This window comes from Dendrobates tinctorius, unplaced genomic scaffold (assembly GCF_039654945.1).
Source record: "Dendrobates tinctorius isolate UK_male_01 unplaced genomic scaffold, ASM3965494v1 ptg000084l, whole genome shotgun sequence".
NCBI lineage: Eukaryota > Metazoa > Chordata > Amphibia > Anura > Dendrobatidae > Dendrobates > Dendrobates tinctorius.
The window spans coordinates 4,001,656-4,021,627 of NW_027361752.1; the positions used below are offsets into that span (position 1 = coordinate 4,001,656).

General features: G+C 39.7%; 1 protein-coding gene across 1 annotated transcript in view; it reads right to left on the reverse strand.

The window, feature by feature from the left end:
- Positions 1–19,972, reverse strand: part of EPHA6 (EPH receptor A6) — a 1,179,434-nt gene that overhangs the window by 186,919 nt on the left and 972,543 nt on the right. The window lies entirely within an intron of this gene.

Consider the following 19,972-nt stretch of genomic DNA (forward strand, 5'->3'; position numbering starts at 1 on the left):
GTGTGTGAACTTAGGCATCAATTATATTATAATAACTAGTATAAAAAAAGACAAACACCATTCTGGGTTATCTCCATTACATGTCAGGATGACAACGGGGTCATGGCCTCGGGCGCATCTTGTTGGAAGCGGTTATATTTTATTTTGGTCTATTACATGAAACACTATGGTGTAATAATCATTATTTACATTGCAAAACACCAAAAAGAAATGGCAAAATTGTTTTATTTTTTACTATCTCACCACATTTTTAATTTTTTTTCCTTTTTTTCTAGCACTTTTCTTTCTAGACTTTTTTTTTATTTTTCTTTCCTATAGTAAAATGAATGGTGTCAGTAAAAGCTGCAACTAGTCCCACAAAAAACAAACCCTTGTACGCCTAGGTCAAAAGAACATTCCAAAAGTTGTAACTCTAGAAAAAGAGGAGGGAAAAACTAAAGTGCAATAACTAAAATTGTAACAGAGGGAAGGGATTAAATATTAATTAAATTAGTCAGCCCGGAATTTTAGACCTATATACATTAAAGGGAATCTGTCACCTCATTTTTCCACTATGAGAAAAACAAGTTAAAAACGGTCCGGTCCGATGGGTGTCGCGGTCTGGTCCGGCACCTCCCATCTTCATACGATGACGTCCTCCTTCTTACTTCTGCCGCAGCTCCTGCGCAGGCGCACTTTATCTGACCTGTTGAGGGCAGAGTAAAGTACTGCAGTGCGCAGGCGCCGGACCTCTCTGACCTTTCCTGGCAGGAGCCATGGCAGAAGTAAGAAGGAGGATGTCATCGTATGAAGATGGGAGGCGCCAGACCAGACCATGACACCCACCGCACCCGCCCCTGCCCCCAATGAGTATAATCTAACTCATTTTTCTTATCTTTCAGGTTACATCGGGGGCTTATCTACAGCATTACAGAATGCTGTAGATAAGCCCCTGATGGCGGTGGCCACAGCTCATACAGCAAAAATGGGGTGACAGATTCCCTTTAATAAATCTAACGGGTGTTCAACAATGGAATGCCACTTTAATTTTTAGCATATTTATAATGATAAATAATTTTTTTTTTCCCAGAAATTCTTCGATATAAACCTAGACAGGGCAGTCTGAGAAATAAAGACATTATTGTAATGTCATGTAATGGAGCAAATGGAAAGTAAATAAAAAATACATAAATCCAGTCTGCTCTAAAAGGGGTGATAACCCTAAGATTTCATGTGGTTGGAGACAATATGTGCTCTGATGGGAACGTGCCTTGTGTATTACAGGACGCTCTCATAAAGTGGTCGGTGTGGCTTATATATAATATATCTGATATTCTGTCTGAGGTTATCATTACTTTTTATTATTTCTGCAACAATTGGCGCAGTTGTAAGAGTTTAACACACAAACAGTTAAAAGACTCGAGACATATCCATTCATCCATTCACATTAGATAGGAAGCCCCTCTAATAGTGTCAGTTGATGTTTGCTGGAATTGCAATTAGCTAGAATCTATTGTTTTAGTATCTTCTACAAAATTATAAAGAGCTTTCATGTACAAGCAAATTGAATCCCAGTAAAGAAATTAAAATAATAGCGTTTATATCTGAAAAACATTATTAACTATTTTAATGTGTTTTTCGGTATAGAACTTTCCATAAATGAATATCTCAAATTACTTTTCTTGTTCCTTGTGACATCTATACAATGAAACAAAAGTAGAACCTAAGTCATTGACACACGAACTATTAAACTATAAGATTAATGTGAACTAGAATAGACAGATATGCCAGAATAAAAACTATACTAAACAAAAGGTGAAAAAACGGATAGATAGCTAAATACTGTAAATCATGTAGATGTGTCTCTCTCTATCTATCTATCTATCTTTCCATTTATCTATCTATCTATCTTGTATCTCTATCTATCTATCTATCTATCTATCTACAGGGTCCTGGCTTAGAAACTTACATGCAATAACTGTCTAAGAAGTATCAGCACCACAGTTGATGACAATTCAATAAAATGACATGGATAAAAAACACTGGATGAAAAAGACTTTTCACTAAATTTTTCACGTTGAACTTGACACATGATGTAATAGTGGCTGTAGAGCAGAATTAATTTTTTTTTTTTTTTTTTGCCTCTCCAGTGTGGAAACATTAGAAATCAAAGAATTTGGGACCTATTGAGTTAACATTTGTTAAGGCTAAGTGGGTGGTATCAGAGTTTTCACTGTAGATGTGCACTTTTTCTCTCTATATGAGTTGACTAATCATAAACAGGCAGTAACACAGCAGAAAAAGAACACCCCCCCACCATAGCTGAGATTTCTCAGTGTGTGAAATGTAATGATACAGTTCTGATCTCTTGGTCTAACCTCCTGCATGATTAGCATCTTTAACTGTGTCACATTACACACCATTCTATTAGCTCTCCTCATCTCATAGCACTGTCATCTCTGCTGTACTGCCCCTCCCCACTTTGCCTATTCAGAGATAAGTCACACATGTCTGTTGAGCTCACTGTATCTTGTGATCCTTCTGCTGTGAGATCTGGTCTGTCTGTCATTATACCTCACACAGGAGGAATTGTGCTCTCAGTGCAGACAGATTACAAAGTGCCCTTAGCACAACTGACATAAGTGTGACTCATCTCTGGACAGGCAATGTGAGGGAAAAAGCAGTTCAGGAAAGCTATCAGTGCCATGGGAGGGGAAGATGTGACAGAAAGGTTTGTGATATGACACAGATAAACTCAGCTGCACTGCCCATTCCTCCACATCGACCTTGTCTGAAAGGTGTTTCCTTACTTCTCATACATTGAGAAACCTAAGCCATGGTTCTTTTGGAAGCTCATATAGAGAGAAGTTCATGCCACTAGTAGAAGACACACCCTTGGACTTATAAAAGTTAACTTATAAAGTGCCAGATACTTTGATTGCTAATATCTACACAAAGAAGAGGCAAACTTAAAACTATAAACATTTTATTCTGCTCTACAGCCACTATTGCTAATTATCCAATTCATCATGAAAAATTTTGCGTAAGGTCCTCTTTAAGGCTGCATTCCCACAAGTGTCATGGGATGATGGACAGATCGGCCAAGTCTCTCCTGATCAAAAATCAAATCCTTAAAGGGTTGTCCAAGACTATTTGATTGGTTTTACTTTGGGCTTAAGAACTAACAAGCAGGTATTTGCTAACTGTTCTGCCCATCGCAGATCTCTTCCACCACAGAGCGGTCATAGACCTCTTCTGCAGCCGTTTATGCGGCTTCTGCTGATGCTGCATTGACAGAGCAGCAGCTTCTCTTCCACTCAGCTCTGTTGATGGAGTGTGACTGCCGATGTCATGCTGATTGCCAGCTCGCTCCCCACTGCCTAACTGTATTGACGCAGCTGTTAATCAGCATGTCGGCTATCACGCCCCACTGACAGAGCAGCCTAAAAGAGAGGAGTGACTCTGATGATGTGAAACAGCAGAATCACTTTCAGGAGCAGTGACCATTCTGACCATTCTGAGCGGTACTCAAGTCATCTAAATGTGCTAATGTCATCTTAATGGGCTAAAGTCATCAGTGGTGACCACAAGGATCAGTATTAGGCCCAATTCTTGTTATTCTCTTTATTAATGACCTTGTGGATGGAATAGAGAGTAAGTCTTTGCTGATGACTCCAAACTGTGTAGGATAATAAAATATTGATCTTGACGGTATAATATGACAGAATTATCTGAATAAATGTCTACAAGGGCAAACGCATGGCAGATGAGGTTTAATGTTGATAACTGTAAAATGCACTGTGGTCAGAGTGATTGTGTAGCTGCATATACATTAAATGGGAGTATACTCAGGACTAGGAACAGGAGAAGGACTTGGGTTTTCTGGTTAGGCCTGTTTCCGTTTGTGTCCATCAGTCAAAATCCGCCGTTTTGGAAAAAAAACGGATCCGCCATTTTTCTTGGCGGATCCGTTTTTTCCCATTGAGTTGCATTACCGGCGGATCTTGACGGATGGCCATCCGTTGGATCCGTTCTTTTGCGGATCCGCAAAAATTTTGACGTCTGCCGACATGCCCGAACGGACCATGCAACATTTTTTCGGGCGGCCGGATCCGCATTTGTCACTGCGCATGCCCGAAAGACTTCACTCAGCCGCAAATTTAACCCTAAACTCTGTTCTGGAGGCTGAAAAATTTCTCTCTCTCTCTCTCCTTCCCCAGGCAGCGGTTCCTTTAAAATTCTTCCTTTGACGGATCCGTTAAAATAACGGTCCGGTGCCACACGTTGTGGTCAGTACAGAAACGGATCCGTTATCCGCCATTTTAGCGGATTTTGACTGACCAAAAAAACTGATGTGTGAAACAGGCCTTACAAGTAAGCTGAGCAGCAGTACTCAATGTCAGGCAGCAGCCACAAAGAACAAAGCTGAGCAGCTACACTCAATGTCAAGCAGCAGCTGCAAAAGAAATGATATTAAGGTGCCTAAAAAAAAAAAAAAATCCTGTGAACCAAATTTATTATTACCTCTCTAATAAATCATTTTTAAAACTACATCTAAAAAATATATTAAAAACTAGTCGGCTCAAAGACAAATTATAACATTGGGATGGAAGATCTATCCTATAATAAGAGGTTAGAAAAGTTGAGCTTCTTCAACATGAAAATGAGACCATAGAGGCAATCGCATTTACATGAATAAATACATGTGTTGTCAATACAAAGGACTGGCACTTTACTTTTCCCTTCCAAGAACCTTACAAAGGACATGGGGGCATCCAATACGTGTGGAGAAAAAGTAATTCCAGTAGCTAAATAGTAAGGGGTTCTTTACAGTTAGAGAAGTCTGAATGCCTGATCGCAATAGGAAGTAATGGCAGATTCTAAAACAACATTTATAAAAGGCCTGAATGCTTTTCTCATAATGAATGGTATTGTGGGTTACTAATAATCTCGTGAAAATTAATATTTTGCGAGCAAGGCTGATATATGTAACCATGCCTTGTCCTATGTATGGCCCTTTTCAGCCCCAAGCATATTCATGAAATATATCTATCCCTTTCTGCTGGCTGTGCACCATCCTTCTCATCAGTGTAAACCCGTTCCCTATTGATTGAGTAGCTCTGTTATTATCAGTACTGGGCGGTAGATGAAGAATTGTTGGGGCTTGCTTAGGGATTCTGTAAATAGAATCTAATAAAATGCTTCCAGGTGTCTATTAAATATCAATAAAGAATCCATCATCGCTGGTCAAATAACTGAAGAAAGAGGAATATATTGCGTAGCACGTGTAGAAAGCTGTAGTTACATTTCAACACCTCAAATTCCCATTACATGGTGTTAAAGTCAATCTAGTGGCGGCATACTTTATATGTAGCACAGCTATCTACGGGAAAAAATGTCATCTACCATCAGCGGTGATTCTGTAAAAGTAATAATTGAAATCTTTACCCAATCCCAATTCAGTGCAAGTAGAGCGCTCAGTATTTCTAAAAATGCTGCCTCTTGATGTCTGGCTCTCACCGTGCTTCATGGATGGGGCAGAGCTAATGTCTCCACCCTTATCTTGCTTTGATTTCTTTGAGGGATTAATTCTCAATTTCTTGGGATACAATTTTATATATTATTTCAGAAAAAAATGGGCATCGGAGATCTACTATATTATAGTTGTTTATTGCAACTTATCTTGGGATGTCAAGCAAATAGGAAAGCTGATGAATTCTGCGGATTGAGATTGTTTCCCTCTGCCTCCTGTACTTACTAGATCTTAGCTACCCAGTTTCTAGAATAATTTGTTATATGGTCAATCCATATTGCCATCCAATTATTTCCAAAGAGCACTGTGTCAGTGCTGAAGAGACATCCCAGTAGCTTTTCCCCTCCACTAAGCTAAAAGAGTACTGGCCTCTTCATGGAACAATTTCTGAGTATTATGAGTTTTTCTGAGTTTTCAGGGCACATTCGTTTTAGAGCGAATCTGCCCGAAAATGTTTTAGCTGATTTGCACATCTCTAACCATGATCTATTGTAAGTTAGTTATCTCACCTTGATCCTGCGCTGTGCATGGCCACTAGCTGCTGCTGCAATAGGACTGTCAATTAGGCTGGCAGGAATGTCGGGGGGGGCGTGTGGCATAGGAAGTATTTCGGGGGTCTGGCAGGATAATCAAAGTGCACAGAACTCAACTTTAAACAATTGTACTAATGCAGTCTCTTGGGGTAGGATTTTTTATGGTGCACTGATAATGTTGGTGGCATCTACTATTCTGACCTGACTAAGACTTTGATATTAGATTTTCCCAAGAATAATTAAACTGTTTTTGCTTATTCCTCTGCCTGCCAATCTGAGGCTTGAGTATCTATTCTAGTTTTTGATTCTCAGCATTTCCCTAACCAAAATCTACCTCCTCCTTTACACCCTTTAACTAATGCCTTTGTACAATCCAGTTCTGCCTCTGGTCCCGATTTGCCAACTAACACCATTACCAGGGCAACTACTCAGGATTTGTGATCGGAGAATTTCCTGCAGTGAAGGCCAGATATCTTCTTAGGGATTAATAGCTGAAGTGAAGACCAGGGATCCCTAGGCTCCACAGCCGTATTTTCCCAGCTCCGCCTCCAAGCATGCATTTTATAAGCTAAAGCACCACTCCAGTGTATTTTTCATCACTGGAGTGGCGCTATAAGCGCAAGTCCCCTGCACCGCTCATATACTCACCCTCCGGCATCTTCACTATTTTCCAACATCAATCTGGTCCCGCTGCATTATCATGAGCAGCTTCTAACTGGCCGGAAGTCAGAAGGTTCAGCACAAGCTCTCAATGCAAGTCTGAGAGCTAGAATGAGGACAGAACGAGGCTTTCATAGACTTGTATTGAAAAGTGACATCTGCGCCGCTCCATCAAACACTGAAGCTGCCAGCAGGTCACTTTTCGCCAGAGACCGACGGGAACGACGCTGGAAAACAGTGAAGGCGGTGGCAGGTGAGTATGAGACAGGGGAATTACATTTAAAGCATCACTCCAGGAATGCAATCAAAAAGAAAAAACACTGGAGTGGTGCTTTAAGAAATAAAATGGACTGGCACAAACCTTATAAAAGGATGCTATGCCATACACTCCCCAAAAAAGAACAGAGACTAAGCAAAAGAAGGTGATGTAAAAAATGCACCAGTTAATCCTTAATGTAATAGACAATCCAAATACAAAAATATAAACTACTTTATTACAGAAACAAAAACTTAAAAACTATTGAAAATCAAATTGCCACACAATCACTTATGTAGGTTCAAATACCAGATATCAGATTACCAAAATAGGTGTGTGACCTGTGGGCCTCGGGCTCACATTTTCTCCCTTTACCTTTATAACTCTTGAGTTACACCATAGGTCACACACTGTTACGATACTGGTGGAACACGGCAGGAATCCAATGGCCGGAGGAGCATGAGAGGGGCACAGCATGTGGTAGCTAAAGTTCTTGTAAGTAGCACTAAGAATAGTAGGAACAATCCGGAGAGGAGTGGGAACAGTCTGGGTAACGGAAACAAGAACTAGACTAAAAGCTAAAAACACTACTCAAAATGAGTGCTCCATGTGTCTTTAAGTAGGCTCAAACAGGAAAAAAGATGGCTTCCACAATTCAACATAGGCCATCTTAGTAAAGGGTGACTTCAGAAACACAATACCAGCCTCCAGTGGTAAGGAGTGGAAACTCAGCACAGTTTGCCAAAGTGAATATTAGCAGCCAATAGTGGCCTATCCACAGAAAGACAACAGAATCCTGATGCACCTATTTTGGTAACTGAGAGCTGGTATATGAACCTATAATTTGTATGTGTTTTTATTGCATTTCTGTCTTCTATTGCTTAACTACAACCATTTATTATTTATTTATCCATATATTTGTATTGCCCTATTTTCTGGCTGTTTACTATATTACTCATGCTCATCATCTGTTTATAGGGAGTTGGTTTGCATCTTCACAATCATTTCCATGTGGGGATCTAGGTGTTTATATGGCAATTATTAGCTTTTAATAGCTTTTAAGTTTTCTCTGAGTGTGTAATAAAGTACTTTATATTTGGATTGTATATTATATTTTGGGTTGACTGGTGCCCTTTATGCACTACCTTCTTTCACAAAAATCTAATTTCACTTTTTGGGACCCCCGTTAGAACCCAGGATATAGGACACTAGTCCATCCAATTATTCCTTAGGTGCACTACTGAAAGTCTATACAACTAAATATTAAACTCTTCACCCACGGGCCATTTTCCATTTTTCGCTCCCCTTCTTCCCAGAGCATTAACTTTTTAATTTTTCCATCAATATAAAATTGAGAGGGCTTGTTTTTTGCAGGCCGAGTTGTACTTTTGAACAACACCATTGATTTTACCATATAGTGTACTGGAAAACAGGGAAAAAAAATCCAAATGCGGTGAAATTGCAAAAAAAACTGCAATTCCACAATTGTTTTTTTTTTTAAATTTTTTAACCATGTTCACTAAATGCTAAAACTGATCTGCCATTATGATTCTCCAGGTCATTACGTGTTTGCAGATATCAAACATGTATTTGTTGTTTTTTATTTAAGTAGTGAAAAAAAATCCAAAGTTTGCTAACAAAAAATAATGGAGCCAATGTCTGAGACCTTTGGCGTCTCCATTTTTTGGGATCTGGGGCTGGGTGATGACTTATTTTTTGCGGAGCTGACGTTTTTATTGACAAAAAATTTGGGGTAGATACGATCTTTTGATTGCCCATTATTGCATTTTATTGCAATGTTGCAGCAACCAAAAAAAACGTAATTCTGGAGTTTTTAATTTTTTTGTCGCTACGTTGTTTACTGATCAGACTAATTCTGGTGTTTCTGAACGCTGAGATACCAAATATGTGTATTTTTCTATTGTTTTATTTTGAGTGGGGAAAATTATACCTACATACAGCGCGGTCCATTCCGATGGGCGCCCTGGTGTTAATCTGGCACCTCCTCTCTGCTCACAGTCGCTATACTCCTTCCCTGCTTCACATGGATGATGCATCCTACGTCATCCACTCAGTGTCCCCATCGCGCTCCTCTGCAGGTGCACTTATTTTTGCCCTACCAAGGGCAGAGCAAAGTACTGTAGTGCACATGTGCCGGAAGAGGCCAAAAACACCAATAACACATAGGTAAAGCTTGTGTATGCACACTACAGTACATTGCTCTGCCCTTTGGGCACTCTGTTGATGACTTAGGATGCGACACCCACATGAAGCAAAGCAGGAGGTTTGAAGTAAGAGAGGAGGTGTTGGATCAAGACCAGAGATGCCCATTACATAAATTGGCCAATTAATGTATGCCCAGCAGCCATCAACAAGGCGATCCTCTTTGCTGGGAACCTAACCTTATGTGATGCCTCTCCTGGCTGGTAGCCTACAATTATATAGGTAGGTAGGATCCTGCTGTGACTGAAACCGCAATAGACTGATGGGTGGAGTGCTCGGTCAGAGAGCCTAAGTATACAATATCAAAAACTGACCATCACTGCCAGACATAAAACAAGTGTTTTGGAAGTGGCTTCTCTTAGTATGCACCTGTTCACACCTATTTTCTGTTTGGAAGTGACGCTTAGTGTTTGATATTGCATACAGAGACGCTCATTTGATTGGACTTTGCCATATTGTGGGTGTTAATGAAAGGTCTTTTTTCTGCAATGCAGAGGGGACTGGGGGCTAACATACAGCTTACAAGAATACAGTAAAAGAGGGCTTAAAGGTGCCAGCGATAATTTATATTGGGAAAACCTGATGACAGGTTCCCTTTAAAAAAAGTATTTTCTGAGAACATCCTGATGGCTTCTGTCTTCTAAAAAAGTAGGCGGTAACGTTACATTGATTTCCTAATGCTTTTAGGATCCACGGTGAAGTTTTGCAGACACGTTTTCTATGGCCAGCTTCTCCGTTCTCTTAGAGTATTGTGCAATGTCTGGTTGATGTGAAAGCCGTTCTCGAAATGTAGTTGACTTTGATTAGTATTAACAATGGATTTTGCCGTCGCGGATAGCAAATAGTAAAATCTGCCGCTACCTCCCATACATAATTAATATCTCCTAATTAGATTAGGTAAGCTTCGCAGTGTATTTTTGCCTAATTAAAATAAACTTCGCTGTGAGAGGGGAATGAACGGAAAGTTCAGTCACTCTTCTGTCGTTCTAATCTGATGTAGAAATAATTAATATGTTTCACTGTACCAGAACACTACACAAAAGCCGATTTGGGGACTGAGAAAATATTTATTGCAATTGAGCTATCACTGTAGTTACTACCACCCTGGGTTATGTTTGAGAATTTAATTAATGCTCATGCTATTTAAAGATGCATGCTCGCTGGCAACCTGGAAGCAATGAGGATATTCAGCAGGGGGTATGAAGTTAAATTTAGCAATTAGAATACTTCCATACAAAACTGTAAAAACGCTAAGGAAAAAATTTGGAATAGCCGCTGAAATGCACTAAAAAAAAATCTGTTCGGGGTGAAAAAAAACCCCCTAAACAATGTATTAATTAACTTACTGTGCAGATGTAGCAGAGCTGAGATGGTTAATTACCTTTTTTTTATTTGGATAGCAATCATTTTTCCTGATCATGCATTTATGAAGATCAGTATGGAGGGTGGAATATGGTTTTTAACTTCTTGAAAAATGTCCAATTTATGGAAAATTTGTATGAACTAAGGACGTAATTGACTAAATTAAACGAAGAAGTAGAGGAATCCGCTGAGGTTTACATTTTGCCCTGGACATTTAGGCTATGTTCACAAGTTGCATTTTTGCTGCGTTTTTTAATGCAAATTGTAAGCGGCGTTTTACAGTACCAGCCAAGTCTATGAGATTTCAGAAATCTCAGCAACACAAATTGTTTTACTTTTTTTCCTGACTGAATTGGAAAACTACTGCGTTTTTTAAAACTGCAGCATGTAACGTCTTTCACTGTTTTTTCACCTATTGAAAGCAGTGAGTAAGGGCAAAAAGGGCGTAAAAACACAGCACACAAAAAATCTGAAACTATGTAATGTATTTTACTATATAAATCTTTTTTTTCGCCTCCTGGACTATTTTTTCATTCTCAAAATTCTCAATTCATGAGTAAAATCTGACTTCAATGACTATGAACTTTCCTATATTTGAGATAGGTGCTCATACAGATCTATGGAGAACTGAAACTGTAGCAGAATTTCCAGCATAATGTCTGTCTGCCTCTAGCTCCTCCTTTTTCTTCAGCTTTCATAGAATTTTAAAAGCTACATCTCCTCTCTCAGTGATGGAAGAATATGTCTTCACTAAATACAGATATTAGTCATGAATTGAGAGTGAAAGATCAGCCCTGAAGGAGAAAAAAAGCAGAATTCTCTCATAAGATACAGTGGGGAAAAAAAGTATTTAGTCAGCCACCAATTGTGCAAGTTCTGCCACTTAAAAAGATGAGAGAGGCCTGTAATTGACATCATAGGTAAGACCTCAACTATGAGAGTCAAAATGAGAAAACAAATCCAGAAAATCACCTTATCTGATTTGGCAACATTTATTTTGCAAATTATGGTGGAAAATAAGTATTTGATCACCTAAAAACATGCAAGATTTCTGGCTCTCACAGACCTGTAACTTCTTTAAGAGGCTCCTCTGTCCTCCACTCATTACCTGTAGTAATGGCACCTGTTTGAACTTGTTATCAGTATAAAAGACTCCTGTCCACAACCTCAAACAGTCACACTCCAAACTCCACTATGGTGAAGACCAAAGAGCTGTTGAAGGACACCAGAAATAAAATTGTAGCCCTGCACCAGGCTGGGAAGACTGAATCTGCAATAGGCAAGAAGCTTGGTATGATGAAATCAACTGTGGGAGCAATAATAAGAAAATGGAAGACATACAAGACCACTGATAATCTCCCTATATCTGGGGCTCCACGCAAGATCTTACCCCGTGGGGTCAAAATGATCACAAGAACGGTGAACGAAAATCCCAGAACCACACGGGGATCCTAGTGAATGACCTGCATAGAGCTGGGACCACCGTAACAGAGGCTACCATCAGTAACACACTAAGTCAACAGGGACTCAGATCCTGCAGATTCAGACGTGTCCCCCTGCTTAAGCCAGTACATGTCCAGGCCCATCTGAAGTTTGCTAGAGAGGATTTGGATTATCCAGAAGAGTATTGGGAGAATATCATATGGTCTGATGAAACCAAAGTAGAACTGTTTGGTAAAAACAAAACTCGTCGTGTTTGGAGGAGACAGAATGCTGAGTTGCATCGAAAGAACACCATGCCTACTGTGAAGCATGGGGTTGCAACATCATGCTTTTGGACTGTTTCTCCGCAAAGGGACCAGGACAACTGATCCGTTTACATAAAAGAGTGAATGGGGTCATGTATCATGAGATTTTGAGTGCAAACCTCCTTCCATCAACAAGGGCATTGCCAACAAAGGATATATAACAAAATACTGAGATTAACTTTTGTTAATGACCAAATACTTATTTTCCACCAAAATTTGCAAAATAAATCTTGCCAAATCAGACAAGGTGATTTTTTGGATTTGTTTCCTCATTTTGACTCTCATAGTTGTGGTCTACCTATGATGTAAATTACAGGCCTCTCTCATCTTTTTAAGTGGGTGAACTTGCACAATTGGTGACTGACTAAATGCTTATTTTCGCCACTATACAGTTGTGGCCAAAAGTACTGAAAGCCCTGCAATTCTGTCAGATAATACTCAGTTTCTTCCTGAAAATGATTGCAAACACAAATTCTTTGGTATTATTATCTTCATTTAATTTGTCTTAAATGAAAAAACACAAAAGAGAATGAAGCAAAAAGCAAAACATTGATCATTTCACACAAAACTCCAAAAATGGGCCAGACAAAAGTATTGGCACCCTCAGCCTAATACTTGGTTGCACAACCTTTAGCCAAAATAACTGCGATCAACCGCTTCCGGTAACCATCAATGAGTTTCTTACAATGCTCTGCTGGAATTTTAGACCATTCTTCCTTGGCAAACTGCTCCAGGTCCCTGATATTTGAAGGGTGCCTTCTCCAAACTGCCATTTTTAGATCTCTCCACAGGTGTTCTATGGGATTCAGGTCTGGACTCATTGCTGGCCACCTTAGAAGTCTCCAGTGCTTTCTCTCAAACCATTTTCTAGTGCTTTTTGAAGTGTGTTTTGGGTCATTGTCCTGCTGGAAGACCCATGACCTCTGAGGGAGACCCAGCTTTCTCACAATGGGCCCTACATTATGCTGCAAAATTTGTTGGTAGTCTTCAGACTTCATAATGCCATGTACACGGTCAAGCAGTCCAGTGCCAGAGGCAGCAAAGCAACCCCAAAACATCAGGGAACCTCCGCCAAGTTTGACTGTAGGGACCGTGTTCTTTTCTTTGAATGCCTCTTTTTTCTCCTGTAAACTCTATGTTGATGCCTTTGCCCAAAAAGCTCTACTTTTGTCTCATCTGACCAGAGAACATTCTTCCAAAACATTTTAGGCTTTTTCAGGTAAGTTTTGGCAAACTCCAGCCTGGCTTTTTTATGTCTCGGGGTAAGAAGTGGGGCCTTCCTGGGTCTCCTACCATACAGTCCCTTTTCATTCAGACACCGACGGATAGTACGGGTTGACACTGTTGTACCCTCAGACTGCAGGGCAGCTTGAACTTGTTTGGATGTTAGTCGAGGTTCTTTATCCAACATCCGCACAATCTTGCGTTGAAATCTCTTGTCAATTTTTCTTTTCCATCCTAATCTAGGGAGGTTAGCCACAGTGCCATGGGCTTTAAACTTCTTGATGACACTGCGCACGGTAGACACAGGAATATTCAGGTCTTTGTAGATGGACTTGTAGCCTTGAGATTGCTCATGCTTCCTCACAATTTGGTTTCTCAAGTCCTCAGACAGTTCTTTGTTCTTCTTTCTTTTCTCCATGCCCAATGTGGTACACACAAGGACACCGGACAGAGGTTGAGTCAACTTTAATCCATGTCAACTGGCTGGAAGTGTGATTTAGTTATTGCCAACACCTGTTAGGTGCCACAGGTAAGTTACAGGTGCTGTTAATTACACAAATTAGAGAAGCATCACATGATTTTTCGAACAGTGCCAATACTTTTGTCCACCCTCTTTTTTATGTTTGGTGTGGAATTATATCCAATTTGGCTTTAGGACAATTCTTTTTGTGTTTTTTTCATTTAACACAAATTAAATGAAGATAATAATAACAAAGAATTTGTGTTTGCAATCATTTTCAGGAAGAAACTGAGTATTATCTGACAGAATTGCAGGGGTGTCAATACTTTTGGCCACAACTGTAGATAGATAGATAAATAGATAGATAGATAGATAGGAAAATAGATAAATAGATTGATAGATAGATATGGGATAGATAGAGAGATAGATAGGAAAATAGATAATAGATAGATATGGGATAATAGATAGATAGATAGATAGATAGATAGGTAGATAGATAGAGATAGATATTAGATAGAAAGATTATAGATATTAGAAGATGATACAACTACACAATTCTCCCTAAGACAGCTAATTGTTGCGGTGAGACCGGTGATACACTGGTACGTTCTCGCTCGTATCTCAGCCCAGGCTAAGGGAGTAGGTTTCCGCACCGGAGGTGATTAACTGATGATTTTGGTCAAGAGAGCCGTTAAATGCATTGTAAAATTGTTTTAGGGCCTCATTAGGTGCCAGACAAGTGAAAGATGGCAGGAAAGACAGTTATAAAGGAGATAGAGAGGCTGAGGCAAAGGAGAGTAAAGTCGGGATGGCAATCCTCATCACTTACGGAATCACCCAGTAATAATGGCGCTAATGAGCGCGTTATATGAGACCCATTAAACATCCAACCAGGTGATCGATTTGTTGCCTTCAAACAAACTAAAGGGGAAAACTTAGATAATTATGGTGTGATCTGAGGACTAACCCTATTCTGATGGGCTCCCATGTACAGAGAGAAAAAAAACAAAAAGGTAAAAACATATGGAAAAGAGGGGGAAGCTGGGACTAAACATAAACGTACAAGATATAGACCTTAGGTTACATTCCATTTCTTGAGAGCCATGGTGATCAGTCTCACCATTATAGGTGTGTACAGGATAATCCATGTTATGAGCTCACGTCTGTCCTCCGGAGGACACAATAATTGGTTTAAAATGATTAGAAAAGACAAATATCACAGAAGCATCATCAGCACATTCGAAGAGCGCACTCACAGAATCCTTCAGGGAACTTAGCAGAAGTTACAGAGGAGGTGTTCTGCTTTCTTAAGTGTTGGAGGTACATTGATAATTATTTCCAGCACTGTGTAGAGATAATAATATATTATTTAGTGTTTACTAAGGCGGTCATTATCTGCCATGTGCTAGTTGGGAAATTGCAGCTATTGATGGGATAAAAGCCATAAAACACTTTATATAGATTCATATATAGATGCAAATAAAGAGAATTTCCAGCTGATATTGTCAAATCCTTGTCACAGTTCAAAATATGCAACTCTCATATTAAACCCTTCAAGAAGTGGCCAGTTTTCAATTAGCACTCTCCCATCCATCTCCTTCTTCCAGAAGCCATAACTTTTTTTTTACAGTATTTTTCACTCAGCACAGCCATATAGGGGATGTTTTTTTTTTGTTTTTTTTTGCTTGCTGAGTTGCAGTTTTTAATGACACCGTTTACTATACCATACAATGTGCTAAAAAACTGAAAAAAAAGTCTAAGTGAGGTGACGTGGTGAAAATATGCATTTCCAGCATTGTTTTTGGGATGCATTTTCCCAGCATTCACTGTGCAGTAAAAAATTACCTGAACCCTAATTTTGCAGGTCAGTACAATTAATGTGGTGCTAAATGTATTAACTTTTTTTTTTAGATTATACTGCTTTAGGGGACTTTAAAGAAGCACGCCTAACACACGTTTTTCCTTCTAACATATTGCAATTATCATATTATATAGTACTGTGTACTTACAGTTGCTCATTTTGCATTTTTATCTAGTTAATTATTCTCTTTTCTCTGCTCTATGTAGAAACAGGAAGTTTCTTGTCCCTACAAAAATCATTCCCCTCTTTAACTCCTGATCCAGCTGATCCCCCCCCCCCTGCCGTAGACTTTTGCAGTGACTTATGACTCATACAGTGAAAATTCACCTCCTCTTTCTACATAGAGCTTAGAAGGATTCAGCTAGTCCATTTTTAATTATGTGATGTCATAGACCTAATGGAAAAGGGAAGGTGTGGCTGGGTAGAAAGGCAAAATGAGCAATTGTGCGTGCACAATGCTATATAATATGACTGCAATATATTAAGTGGATAAAATTTTTGATGGGAGTGCGTCTTTAACGCTGTACAATACAGTATTGCAATAGATTGTCAATGTATCCATCAACCTAGCTGTGACGTGGGCCTTTAGTAGGCCCCTGGCTACATTGGAATCACTATTGGCACACCACAATCACATCGCGGTTCATTCATAGAGAAGTAAATATACCCCCACCCTAATCTCTGCCATTAGAGAAGATGCTGGCTGCATAACACAGTAGGCATCCACTGTATATGAAGTAGTACCTGGATGGTGGGTGTCGGGAAGAGGTTAAGTGGGTTTAGGTTATTTAAAAAAAAACATTTTTAATGCGTTTTCATGAAATTATTCCAGTTTCCACACATCAATCATAGCCATGTGTGAAGAGGACTGCTGACTAACTCATCTTAATATCCAAGCCAGACCCCTTCTTTGTCTCAGCTAATGCAAGGAAAAATTCGAAGGCTGGTTTAGCTATACAAATGAGCAGTCAGCCTGCCCCCTTCACAACACTAATGATGTGCTGACGTAGGAGCTGCCAAACTTGAGTCTAGGACTGAAAGCTAATAATTGGGGCAACTTAAAAAATCAAAGGATATTAGTAAGCTTTAATTGTTAAAGTGGACAATCCTTTGAACTATAGATAATCTTAATACCACACTCGTCTTCAAGTAATGTCCACAGAAGTGTTTAATACTAAGAGCCAGGAATGTTCTTAGTAGCCACTTAATAATCTTATTATTAACACTAGTCCAAGTAAATAAAAATAACAGCTTGGCAGTGGATGGCATACTTCTTTCTATGGACAACAGCCATTTCAAACTGAGCAGGCGCTTCTTCCTGGTCCCAAGTACTGCCCAGGTAGCACACCTGTTTGCAAGCCATATACAGATGTGCTCAAAAGTTTACATACCCCGGCAGAATTTTTGCTTTCTTGGCCTTTTTCAGAGAATATGAAGGATAACACCAAAACTTTTTCTCCATTCATGGTTAGTGGTTGGGTGAAGCCATTTATTGTCAAACCACTGTGTTTTCTCTTTTTAAATCCTAATGACAACCCAAAACATCCAAATGACCCTGATCAAAAGTTCACATGCCCTGGTGATTTTGGCCTGATAACATGGACAGAGGTTGATACAAATGGGTTTGAATGGCTACTAAAGTTAGCATCCTCACCTGTGACCTGTTTGCTTGTAATCAGTGTGTGTGCATAAAAGCTGAGTGAGTTTTTGGGATCCAGACAGACTTTTGCATCTTTCATCCAGCCACTGACATTTCTGGATTGTGAGTCATGGGGAAAGCAAAAGAATTGTCAACGGATCTACAAGATAAGGTAGTTGATCTGTATAAAACAAGAAAAGGATACAAAAAGATATCCAAGGAATTGATAATGCCAGTCAGCAGGGTTCAAACTGTGATTAAAAAATGTAAAATCAGGGGCTCTGTAAAAACAAAGCCACAGTCGGGTAGACCATCAACAATTTTGACCACAACTACCAGGAAAATTGTTTGGGATGCAAAGAAAAACCCATAAATAACATCAGCTGAAATACTGGACTCTCTGAAAACTAGCGGTGTGGTTGTTTCAACATGCAAAATAAGGAGGCAATTGAAGAAAAATGGGCTGCATGGTTAACTCGCAAGAAGAAAGCCGTTACTGCACAAATGCCACAAAGAATCTCGCCTACGATACGCAAAACAGCACAGAGACAAGCCTCAAAACTTCTGGAACAAGGCAATTTGGAGTAATGAGACCAAAATTGAATTTTTGGGCCACAACCATAAATGTTACATTTGGAGAGAGGTCAACAAGGCCTATGATGAAAGGAACACCATTCCTACTGTAAAGCACAGAGGTGGATCGCTGATGCTTTGTGGATGTGTGAGCTACAGAAGTACAGGAAGCTTGGTGAAAGGTGAAGGAAAGATGAATGCAGCACCTTATCAGCAAATACTGGAGGTAAATTTGCAATCATCATCCTGGAAACTGCATATGGGATGTACTTGGACATTCCAACATGACAATGATCCAAAAAACAAAGCCAAGTCAACCTGTCATTGGCTACAGCAGAACAAAGTGAAGGTTCTGGACTGGCCATCTCAGTCTCCTGACCTCAATATCATTGATCCACACTGGGGAGATCTCAAGTGTGTAGTTCATGCTAGACAGCCTAGGAATTTACAGGAACTGGCGGCCTTTTTGTAGGCAGCCTTACCATCTGAGAAAATAAAGAACCTCATCCACAATTACCACAAAAGACTTCAAGCCGATTTGATGTTAGGGGGGAATACACTGTATTAAGAAATGGGGTATGTGAACTTTTGATCAGGGTCATTTGGATGTTTTGGGTTGTCATTATGATTTAGAAAGACAAAACACAGTAGTTTGACAATAAATGGCTTCACCCAACCACTAACCATGAATGGAGAAAAAGTTTTAGTGTTATCATCCATATTCTCTGAAGAAAGGCCAAGAAAGCAAAAATTCTGCCGGAGTATGTAAACTTTTGAACACAATTGTATTTTTGTTTGTCTGTACTATTTATTTTAATATGGATGGGTGTGGATTTCCCTTACCAGTGAATAAGCAGGTGTGCTACCTGGGCAGTACTTGGAACCAGGAAGAAGCACCTGTTGGTGTGAAATGGCTGTTTCCAAACAAAGAAGTATATCATCCACTACCACGCAGTTATTTTTATTATTTAAATAAAGACTATGAATGTTATGCGTCATAGGCTATGTTGTGAGGTGAAATTTTAACCCCGCGCATTCCAATTCATCAAACAATTTTGGCCCTATCTACATAATGGGGATAAAGTGAAAGGAAAAGTGTTGGAGGCAAATTTACAGCTGCCAGATGTGAACAAGGGGGACTTAAAGAATGAGAGCGATGGCGCCAAAGAGTATATACCGTACAGTTGCTAAGGTGGGGCCCTGACATGGGATACTCACAACACACGGGGATATGAACACACACACAAAATGCGCCACACACTACCACGTGCTTCAACACATATACCACCCTCAGCACACATTTCACCACACATATACCAACCTCGCCACATAAAAGTCGAAACACAAAAGTCGCCACTCAAAACTCGCCACGCTGTCCCAGAGATGTTTAAAAGATGAATAATGAGCTGTGATTGGTTGCTATCAGAAACAGTTTTCTTTGTAGACAGTTGTGGCAACTGAGGCCTATTATTCTTATCATTTCTATGGTGTTATCGTCCTTCTGTAAAGCTGGAAATAACACAATTTATTACTGTACCAACACAGACCACCCTCTGACACAGACTGCAGCGGGAGCCCAGTATCACACAGGATAGGATTAGATACACGGCTCAGCAGTCAGTATCACACAGGATAGGATTAGATATACAGCTCAGCAGTCAGTATCACACAGGAGAGGATTAGACACATGGCTCAGTAGGCAGTATAACACAGGATAGGATAAGATACACAGCTCAGCAGTCAGTATCACACAGGATAGGATTAGATACACCGCTCAGCACACAGTATCACACAGAATAGTATTAGATACACGGCTCAGCACACAGTAGCACACAGAATAGGATTAGATACACGGCTCAGCAGTCAGTATCACACAGGATAGGATTAGATACGCAGCTCAGCACACAGTATCACACAGAAT